At 33.6% G+C, this 11,676-nt stretch overlaps 1 pseudogene across 1 annotated transcript; it reads left to right on the plus strand.

Moving 5' to 3' along the window:
- The first annotated feature begins 3,371 nt into the window (after positions 1-3,371).
- Positions 3,372-10,745, plus strand: LOC143622622 (uncharacterized; annotated as a pseudogene). Its single transcript, XR_013151755.1, has 11 exons — positions 3,372-3,383; positions 3,498-3,698; positions 4,541-4,636; positions 5,091-5,179; positions 6,125-6,253; positions 6,338-6,452; positions 6,897-6,981; positions 8,942-9,051; positions 9,171-9,322; positions 9,616-9,712; positions 10,299-10,745. The product of XR_013151755.1 is annotated as an uncharacterized LOC143622622 (transcript).
- The last annotated feature ends 931 nt before the right edge of the window (positions 10,746-11,676 follow it).

Here is an 11,676-nt window from a genome sequence, read left to right on the forward strand (position 1 = left end):
TTAGGGTTCTTGCGAGGAACACGGTTTAGAAGAGAGAGAAAACATACGATTTACTTATGTGTGTGAGATTAAGTTATGCTATTAATTTATTCTCTCTCTATATACACCATAGGGGAAACCCTTTATTAGCTATTAAGAGTAATATGGCCCATCAACAATTACCAAGCTAATATATAATAAGGTATAATTAATTATTTTGATCTATTATTATATAAATGATAATAATGGCCATATAAATAAATATATAAAATATATTTATTCTTACAACTATATTATAAAACATCTTATAACAAGAGTAGTTTAAGAACATTTTTAACTTTACAATAAGTGATACATAAAATACTGTTGAACAATAATTGCAATCAACTATTGAAAACCTTGTGTGCAATCAGATAAGCCTTGTGTGCAATCAGACGCTCCAATCAATGGCCGGTTATCTACATTGCTATAAGTATGGTCGATAAAACTGAAAAGTAGTGATTACATTGAAAAAGAAGGCAAACGAGCAACAAGCTGCGCCGCTAACTTTTTTTTTAAATTGCAAAACCCAATCTTTTAAAAACTACATTAGCTGATCTTGGAGTCCCCCGTTGAACTCGGCTAAGTAATACCAGATTAAACCTTTGTTTGGATGCTAATGTACGATTTTAGTGCCTGCCATGGTGAATCAAGCTACTTTTTCCTACCAACAATCATATAGACATGTTGTTACATTAACCTTCAGTTTCTATTAAGAAAAAAAAATAGTTCCTTATAATATTAAAATGTTTTGAATATCTGAAAGAGAGTTCTGTATCAACATAAAATTTTTTTAACTTTGGTCAACATGGCTTAGTAAATCATCCCAGAGAAAATTAGAATATTAACTTATTATAATTTTGACAACATGACCTGTGGATAGCACATTATGCTGGCCATTTCGTTTTATATGAGACGTATTAGTTTCTTTAGGTTTTTGTTACCCGTCAGACTATTAGACTGTCCTCTATGGTGAGGGGCTTCGAAGCTCCTCCCCGTGCCACGTCAACGCCACGTAACCAACGGGGGGCTTCGAAGCCCCCAACCAATATGCCCCGCTGTGGTGCCCACTGGCGCCCATATATATATATATATATACATATATATTTATTTGTGTGTGAGAGGTTGAGAGAGAGGAAATGGGAGGGGGCCACACAATTCACTCGTCCGTGCCGGCCGTTGCTTTGCCTAATCCTTCCGTGCCCTTGGTTGGACCGCGCCCCACGGCGGTGTTCGGCGCCCAACGGCGCCCGCCACATCACCCAACGGAGCCCCATAGCGAGTACTCTTATATGTCAACCAATACAAGTCTTTTACAAATCCCAAAACCGTGACCAAAATACCCCTACAACCCTGCATGTGAATTCTGGTTATACACCAACACTTTTGACTATTTTTGTGTAACCAAAGTGTAACTGGTTCCTATAACAATTTTCTTTTATATGTTGATGTTTAGTCCCTTAAAGTCAACTCAATACACTCATATAATAATAATAATAATAATAATAATAATAATAATAATAGTTGTGATTATCTAAAACAATAAGAATAATGTGCCACATTTCTTGGGTCTGAAAATAAGTTTGATTAATTGATCGTTACTTATCAAGTTCGAGTAGACTCACGAGTAACGGGCCTATAACAATTTACTATTTATATATATCACATCTAAAAAGTCAATAATAAGTTATTATATAAAACAAATTTTAAAAACCTAAAAATGGATTGAATTGGTCAACCCGTGAACCCGTTGGGTTGACTTGAGCATGACCCGTTTAGCTAAACGTGTTCTCGGGTCCTACTCAAAGCTGAGCCGAAGCCATTTGTGTATATGATTGTTTTGCTTCCATAGTGTTGTTTATAACTTTCCACATACATATTATTATTATTTGGTTGAACTTGCTAAAGGGTGTTACCACATTTCTTGCAGATATTGTTTTGTTTTTTTCTAAATCTTTTGCATATAGTTTGTATTTAGAGTTGCCGCAGCCGTAAACGAACCAAGACGCGTGGAAGCTACTTGAGATCTATTTGTTAAAAACTAGAATCAAGGCCTGGACCTAAAAATAAGTTTGATTAACTGACCTTTACTTATCAAGCTCAACTAGAGCCGCTATATAATTTATACACACACATACACCCACCATTTATATTTATAATCTTCTTGAAATACATTGTGCTTTACAAACTTTTTGTTTTGGAGATTCTAATGTTCCATATCCACCATGTTCCATAGATACACCTACAATTTAAATATTGTTAATACCCACTTGAAATTACATGGTAAAACTAACATGATAAAATAGATAGAAAACAAGAATTCGCACCGATGACCCAAGAACAACATAAGAATGCATAAAACACCGAACCCATACATGTCACATGGTATTAATGAATGAAAGTGTCAGTGTTATTTTAAATGAAGAAAAAAGTGTATTTATAGGCACATTTCATGTCATTACACATGTGGGGCCTAATTATATTGATTTTCAGTAGACGCAAGTCTACGCTTATGTATATAAAACAGTGTGCATTTCATAACTTAAAACAAATCTATTTTCTATATACTTAATTTGTAACATAATATTTGAACTTAGGGTTAACAAATGTGTTCTTTTTTAATTGAATTATGAGAAATGTAATTTTGAAAAGATTAAATGAACAATGTAATATAACATTTTTAAAAGCGTCATATAAAATTACCACATGAGTAGGTTTGTAAATGAACCACTCTAGTCCTATAACACAGTGTCATCTAACTTCGTTCACAAAGAAATAATGTTTGATTACTATATAACTAGAAAGAATTTAATATAACCATTAACCAACCAAATTTCAATATAACAAATATATAAAATACTTATACATACCCATTACTTTATTTAACCTATGAAGTATATGGACATATATAGAATGAAAAACTCATTTGAGTTGAAAAAACTTGAAAAACTCTATGTAACATAATTTTTTTTTTGTATTTTTAAACATATATAATATATATAGTTACATTTAATACATAACATCAAGAAATAAAAAAAAATGTTTTGTAATTTTTATACATTTTTTTTTTAACTTTTAAACTTATTTTTATGGAGAGAAAAAATGTAAGTTTAGTTTTATATTTATTTATTAACTTTAATCGTGAAAAACATGTATTTGAGAATGAGTTTTTAAAGTTTTCTTCACCACCACCATCACCGTCTGCCACCACCACCACCACCACCACCACAACACAACCACAATTGTAGCCCGATTACACATAGCTTTAGTCTATCTCGGTTGAGTCATAAAACCCCCAGCCGATCCCACATTTCAGTCTCTGTCCTTGCTTAAAAATCAAACAACAGCAAAGCATGGTGAAAACAGTGATCGGAGAAGAAACCCATCGAACACCGCCTCAATCAATCCCAGGTAATTACACACACACACACACACACTTCGTTTATTAATATTATTATACCAATTAATAATTCCAACAGGTAGGGTTAGTAATTGGGAACCTAAGTTCAAATTCCGATAGAGCCTTTGTCTTTGATTTAGTCCCCACCCCCATAAACCCGCCTCATGGATTGTTGAAACTAAAGAAGAAAGGCGGCTCCAAGTCGAAATCGCAGTCACAGTCGAATGCTGCCGCGGTGTTGTCGGTTGATAGGGAATGGGTCGTGGAACATGCCCGTCAGGTTTGCTGTTGTACTGTTATTGAATTTCAATAAAACTGGGTACCGAATACTGTACTGGATGGATGGATTGGTTCGGTACCTTCTTTGGTAACGCTTTCTTGATTGTATCATATTTATTCGTAACCAAGGGTAATTAAGAAATAAAGAATCGAATTAAATTTGTTTTTGTAATCAAGAAATCATAATACCAAAATCAAAACATACAAAATGTCCCAAAAACCGTATTAGTTCCTATAGAACAGTAAAAATGTACGGAAAAGATATAATTTTTCAATTGCTACGAAATACTGAAAAGGAACTGCTATCGATACCGAAAATACTGAATTTGAGAAAAGTGGGTACCGAATACTGTACTGTATGTATTGGTACGGTACATGTATTCAGGAAAAATATCTCGTCCCTATATGTAACCACAGTAACCCTCATGATCCTACAAGTGATTATGTGGTTTTCTGTTTAAAACTGGCTATGTATTGAACGAGCGTCTTGGTTTTAAAATGCCGATGTGCTCTGATGCTTTTTGATCCAGAAAGTGGATGTGTGATGCGTAAACCGCGAGGTGCTTGTTATTAACTTTACTAAAAATAAGAGATTACAAAATATAAATTATAAAAAACAAAGCTATTAAGTCTTTTAACTCTTAGGTGTACAAAGGTACAAGTAACATATGCAACTCACTTTAACTCAGAAATGCGCGTTATGCAATTAAGAGCGCATGATCCTCGCATCATGGAATCACAGCGCATCTTGTGATGCACACGTTTTAAAACCTACACGGACGTGTATAATATTTATGATATTTCAGTAATCTGAATCTGAATATACTTTGGAATGGTGAACAGGTTTCAAGAATGCTAGTTGGTGGTATGAAGGTAGTTGGCATTTACATATGGGTAAATGAAACCTTGTTCAAGAATTCAACTTTAGTGCTTTGCCAGGTTTACATTTCATTTTACCTTTTCATCTTATTCATAAATATACCGTGTCCATCTTCTTTGCTGCTTTTGCAGTTGTCTAGATGCCATATGTATGTGTGTATGTGTATATATAATTTAGGGATACCCAAAACTTAGGCTACAATTTCAGAGTCGATAGTCATCCTCATTTTAAATCAATCACAGCGTACCACGTCAGCTAAGGCTTAGTCTCCGCTTTTTAACACTGAAAGAAGGGTACTTTTTATGGTTTTCAGTGCCAAAAAGTGAAGGCTAAGCCTTAGACGACTTGGTTGATGTGGCACGCTCTGATTGGTTTAGAATGAGGATGACTATTTTTGAAAATTGTTTAGAAACATGACTTTTCTGGTAATTTTCTAATCACTTGTGTAAATTTATGCCACTCCTATACGTTTACACAATCACTTCTACTAATGAGATGTAATTGCTCTTGCAGACTGTAAAAGGGGTTGCAGATGCAGCACCAATAAGAGATATTGTTTGGGATGAGAGACTGCTTATTCACATAAGTTATAGTCCAAGAAGGTAGTTGGTTTTATAATTTATACTTAGGGGGCGTTTGGTTCGTGGAATTTATTGGAATTGGAATAGGATTTGGAATTGGAAATGGATTTGGAATTTAAGGATTCCTTTGGAAACCCAAAATCTGTTTGGTTGGTAGATTTGTTATGGAATTGGAATGTAATACAGACAAAATTACCCTTTAAGACCCAAATACAAAACAAAGACAGTAACACACACATGTTGATACGTACGCACACACTAATTCATAAACACACACATTATGTATACACACACACTGATACACGCATTAATATACACACATTATAATTAACACAGTTTTAAAAATACTTGCTCACAAACACACTAATATATACACAGTTCACAAAAATATAAATATATACACACAGTTCTAAGGTTGCAGATTCACATACACACAAGTTGATACACACAATTTAACTAACTGGGCAGGGGCTGGGGCGGTGGCAGTTGGTGACGGGTAATGGTGACAGGTGGGGTGGCTGACGATCGGTGACAGTGGCATCTACAACGGGCAGTAGCGAGCAGCATTGATGGCGACGCCGCGGTACGGTGTTGCTGGGTGGCGGTAGCAGCATTGATGGCGACACCATTCGGCTGCGGCAACGGGTTGGTAATGGTCGACGGACGGCAGTATTGATTAGTGCCTAGAGGTCGGGGTTATTTATGGTATTTATGAACATTCCTGTGAAATCCTTCAAAGGATTGGAGGAATTTGGATTCCATCAAGTGTTGGACATGGTTGGAATTAAATTCAATTCCAAATCATTTTTCTATCCAACCAAACACACTAAGGAATGGAATTTAAATTCCAATTCCAATGAATTCCAGCCAACCAAACAGCCCCTTACTCTTTTAACTACTTTCTTAATGAAATTGTTTTTTTTTAAACCTTTTGTATTAACATGGTATTGTATAATCTTTGCTTAGATGGACATGTAAAAACTGCTCATTGTCTTCAAATATAACGTCAAGCAGCTTACGCCCTTGTGATTTTAAAATGGGGAGAGTTTTATCTACCCTTCAGAAGTTTAAATGCGTTTACAATTTCGATATAAGGTAACTTTACATATTACTGATATTTTTATAACTTGTTGAACGTGTCTTCTTAATTGGGGTTTGATAAAAATTGCCTGTTTTTAGGTTCCCGATAACTCGTCAGAGTGTTTCAAAAAATTTTGCTGGAATTGTTCGTGACATAATATCCAGTCATGCTGAAGAACTTAAAAAAGCGAAGGCTTTAATTGATGGAAAATTGGTATGTTTTGTTTAGCTTTAGAAGAAGATATATGTTTATTTTTGCACTTATGCATAATACATTGTTACACCAAATTTTAAGCTTTCGCCTTTGGTCCAACAATCATTAACCAGAAAAAAATGTGACTTCTTGACAGATCTTGATACACATGGCTGATATTATGAAATAAGATTCATAAAATGTAATTACCTTTTTTTATACTGATTTGAAAATTGAAACATGATAGGTTCTCATGGCAATGGATTTCTTACCAAGTGATTGTTATGTGAATATGTTATTGTCAAATTTTATTATATTGTATTATTATTATTACAAATTCGTGACTTGCCCACACAGAGTGTATATACATGTGTGCAAAGCATTTACATTTATTTCAGACTGTAGTGATACGTGTTTCTCAACTCTAAAAAGTTTTAAAAATTTTGTTTTGTCAATTTTATTTAGGTGAATGTGGATGAGCAATACACGTCCGATGGTGTGCATGAAGTTGAATTTCTTATCCCTTTCACGCAACATGCAGCTTAACAAGGTATCTAACTTTACCAAATCACTCTACTATTTCCCTGAATTACTTATATTTGGATCGATACCAAACGGGCCGATGTGCCATGTGTTATAAAATCAACCAATGTGTATTTATAATGCATACCTCCTCATTTGTTGTATTCTAGGCTTCTAGCTTTTAGAATATTATTGGGATAATATTCAAGGCAAATTAGGATCGTGTAAGAACCAATTTGAAATTGAGAACCTTGGAGAACCATGTGGACCGCTCATTTTCTAGTGTACTTTTTTTAACGATCTTATTCTGGTTAAGGTTTTTCTTTTTTCTCTTTATTTTTTTTAGAGTTAATGGCCATTTTAGTCCCTGTGGTTTGCTACTTTCGCCACTTCAGTCCAAAGTTTGAAATTTTGTCAATTTAGTTCTCATAGATTTAAATCTTAGCCAATTACGTCCCCACCGTCTAACGTCATCCAGTGATGCCGTTAGTTTAAGGGTATTTTTGTCTTTCTCCCTTTTATTTTGAGTTAATGGTCATTTTCGTCCCTATGGTTTGATACTTTTGTCACTTCATTCCAAAGTTTGAAAATTTGTCAATTTAATGTTCAATTTAATTCTTTTTTTTTTAATTTTTTTATTTATAACCCTTAAGAGCATAATCCAAGCCCAAAACAATCAAGCATAAACTTAAACATGTCTGCATTTACTCTGTCAAAGACAGTATCAGGCCCCCTTCCCTCGTATTTAGTTTCCAGACGGTTCATAAACTCTCCCCCATGATGGAATTCAATGGTAAAGTGGTCAAAGCAATTCCCTGAAACCGAATTGTACAGAAAAAACTAAAAATCATTTCTTTGATAAATGCATAATAGTTAGGGGTTAGAGACTAACATATCGTAACGAAAATCTGGGTCGAAATCAACTATTATACATTAATCAAAAAAATGCTTCTTAGTTTTTTCTGTACAACTCGGTTTCATGGATTTATCTTGACCACTTTACCATTGAATTCCACCATAGGGGAGAGTTTAGGAAATGTCTGGAAACTAAATACGAGGGGGGTACGATTACTGTTGTCAACAGAGTAAATGCATACCTGTATTGGAGGTTGCTCGATGGTTTTTGGGCTTGGATTATGCTCTTCAGGGTTTTAGACAAAAAAAATACTGAATTAAACCGAACATTAAATTGACAAATTTTCAAACTTTGGACTTAAGTGGCAAAAGTATCAAACCACAGTGACGGAAATGACCATTAACTCAAAATAAAATGGAGAAAGACAAAAATACCCTTAAATTAACGGCATGGCTGGATGCCGTTAGATGGGTGGGACGTAATTGGCTAATATTTAAAACTATGAGGACTAAATTGTAAATTTTGGACTGAAGTGGCGAAAGTAGTAAACCACAGGGACGAAAATGGCTATTAACTCTTTTTTTTATTGTACGTAGAAGAAATTTATGTACATAAACACATATGTACATACATGTTTATATGTATATATAAACATGTATGTACATATATGTTATGGCTCCGCACATGTTTTAGTTAATGTACATACATGTTTAAATTTGAATAGTAAGTATTATACATATGATAATATGCATATATGTACAGTTAAGAGAAATGATAATGTGCATTATGTAACTGGAGATCAAAATGATCATGTACATATGCGTACTATTTATGTAATTGGAGAGAAATGCTAATGTACATATGTGTAAAAATTCAAAGAAAAAAAAACCCTTGAAAGAGTCCCCTTTTTTTGGTGTAAAAAAAAAAGAAAAAATATTTCTTGAAGAGAAATGAGTGTTTCACAACAGTTGTCATGGTTCTCAATTTCCAGGTGGTTCTCTTAGGATCCTTACCCTTAAATCTATATTTATATGTAGTTTAAGAAAAAAAGTGATCTAAAAGGTGTTTGGAAGTCAACTGAACTCAAAACGTGTCTACCATTGTTCTAACATGTAGCTGTTGTCTTCTTAAGCATACAGTGAAAATGAGATTGTTGGTATTCTGGTATTTAGTGGCTCGATCTGTTCTTATGCATACTCGAATTCCAAAGAACCAATTTCACAAGCTTTGGCTGATATAAAGGTATGGGCCCACAAGTTTCATTTTCAATCTGTTGGTCTTGTTTAACTTATGTGTTTTTTTTTGTAACAGTTTTTTGTTTTTGTTTGTTTGTTTGTCCTTTTTTTAATGTTTTTGTTTAGGGAGATATTATTTCAAGCCTACACAGCAGATTGGATGTCATATGTGATGAGGCCGATGGTCAAATGGATGCGGTTGCAGATGGTAGTGGGGAATCGGTGAATGAAGTTTCAACTCAGATTCCTGTTCCACAACTTCAACTGCAGTTATCAAGGTCAGATAGTTATGATGTTATGTTAAGATATTCTAATTGTTCGTTATTGATGGTATTGAAGAAGTATTGGTTATGAATGGGTTGATTTTGGTTGTGTTTTAACTATTAGACGGGTCAAACAGGTCAGAATTGAACCAAAGTGTATATTTAATGTATAAAAAAACTCCTAAAGTGTTTTATTTATAAGCATAGATTTATATTGAGATGGTACAGTTTTGTAATTATATTTTTATACATTGACATGATATGATGATTAAATCTCTTAAACGATGTTTTGATTATTTTGTTAACAGAGAAAGATGCAGTCTTTCTTTCCCTCGGAGAGTTTTTGTTCCCTGGCTGGCTGGTACATATATATGTGACTACATACAACCTTCTGAAACGCTTGAGGTCCGTGTTTATTATATACATCTAAATTAATCATATCCTCTGTTTCTGGTATATGTTAAAGTATATCATTTAGAACGTGTATCTATTGGTTATTCTGTATATTAAAGAGTAATTTGTCTTTCTAAACTGTTGTACTAGGCTTTTCGTTGCAACAAACCATCATTCTTGAAAAATGAGTTATCTTTTTTTTGTCATTTTTACATTAATGATTATATACACCGAAAAACCAATCACGGGTGATTGAAAGTAGAGTTGACAGTTTTGACCCGTTTACATATAAGTGGATCAAGTTGGGGTATTTTCAATCTCTAATATTGGGTCAAATAGCTTAAGCTAAAGGATTTAATGGGTTGAACGGGTCAAACAGATTGAAAGTCATAAAAATTTTTATAAGTGCATAAAACCTTCGAAAAATTGCTATGTTTAGAAATGTTATTATTATTATTATTATTTTGTAATAATATAGCTTTAAAATTTTATTATATACTTCAATGATTTTAAATGTTTAAATAATGGATAAACCCTTTAGTTGCTGGAATACTTAAAAAAAATATTAATGTTTATATTTGTCAAATAATGTTTCTAGGTTCTTAAAGACCATTGTGTGGAATTAATGTCGATGGAAGCTCCAACCGACACATCAATGATTTTGGAACCCGAAGGAGAATCTCTAACATTGTCCTCTAATTCCTTTTGGGAAACATTAACACCATCGATCCCCGAACTCAAAACGCCATCCTCAAACGACCGCAGTGATGACAAAGGTTTGGTTTCTGAGAGGCATTTAGAAAAATCTAGTAATGTTAGCATCATTGCTGCATTGTTGGTTCTTATTCTCTCTATTTTGGTAGGAGTTATGCTCTTTGTTTTCAGGACTTAAAACGGTTTAATCATCATATGTTTTCATGTTCTTTTGTTTCTGTTTGAATTAGAAGCACTTAAAAATTTTGTTGTGTTATACTCATATGGTGGATGTTGGTATATTTCAAGTAATCATCTTCCTTGAAGTTATTTTTGTTTATTGCATGGCTATGTTTCAACTTACAATCCATACCGTGTGATAATGGGTGAACTTATTTCCATACTTTTTTTAATAACTACCTGTCTTGATTTATACTCATTTTAGCATAAACTTGTTTTGCTTTGAACCTAATTGTTAATATTTTTTAGATTGATAAATTTTGGCTCATTAATTGCGACCTGCGCTAGGCTTATCGAGTTATGGGGTGTTTAGTATCATAATATCATGGGTTTGTTTCTTTGTTTTGAAGAACTGACAACTACTTAGCTTACATGATCATGAAATACAAAGAACTGCATGAAATGTTGGGAGAATGTATCCAATATTTGATTCTTAGGAAATAAAAGAAAGAAACTTCGAAATTTTTATGTGTCCCATATAGGAGTTAGGTCACACGCTTTAAGGGTTAATGTGGAGAAGCTCTTGGTCTTAGGTAGCTTACGAGTAGCTTGGCTTGTTTAGGCTCGGCTCTTCTAAGCTTGAACCCTACCTTGCCATATCCAATACCCTTGATAAATTTCCAAATTCATATTGGCTTTAGTGTTACTTTCTTCCTTAAAAGAAGACAAAACTTGCATGTTACATATGACAATCTTGTTGCCCAAAACACCAAGTAAAGAAGACTGAAACAATAATAACAATAACAATTTTCAAAAAGGTGTTACTTTTACTGATCTGGGAATGTATATATACATGATGGATCTATGCAATTGGAACGACACATTTGTTCATTCATACTTTCGTTCATATCATTTCGCCCTAAGGATTTAAACCACATCACTTAACAACTTTGTGATGTGTTATAAATCTAACCCTTCTAATTACGTAACTGAGATTTACTAACTAAACATACTTTGACAATTTGACATATCTGACACTACACTTTACATGGAAGGGATTAGTATCTAACAAATCTTTAGCAATAATCTATAAAGTAATGGCC

This window comes from Bidens hawaiensis, unplaced genomic scaffold (genome assembly GCF_021521415.1).
Source record: "Bidens hawaiensis isolate Kalapana, Puna unplaced genomic scaffold, B.hawaiensis_p1.1 tig00003237_1, whole genome shotgun sequence".
NCBI classification, from domain to species: Eukaryota; Viridiplantae; Streptophyta; class Magnoliopsida; order Asterales; family Asteraceae; genus Bidens; species Bidens hawaiensis.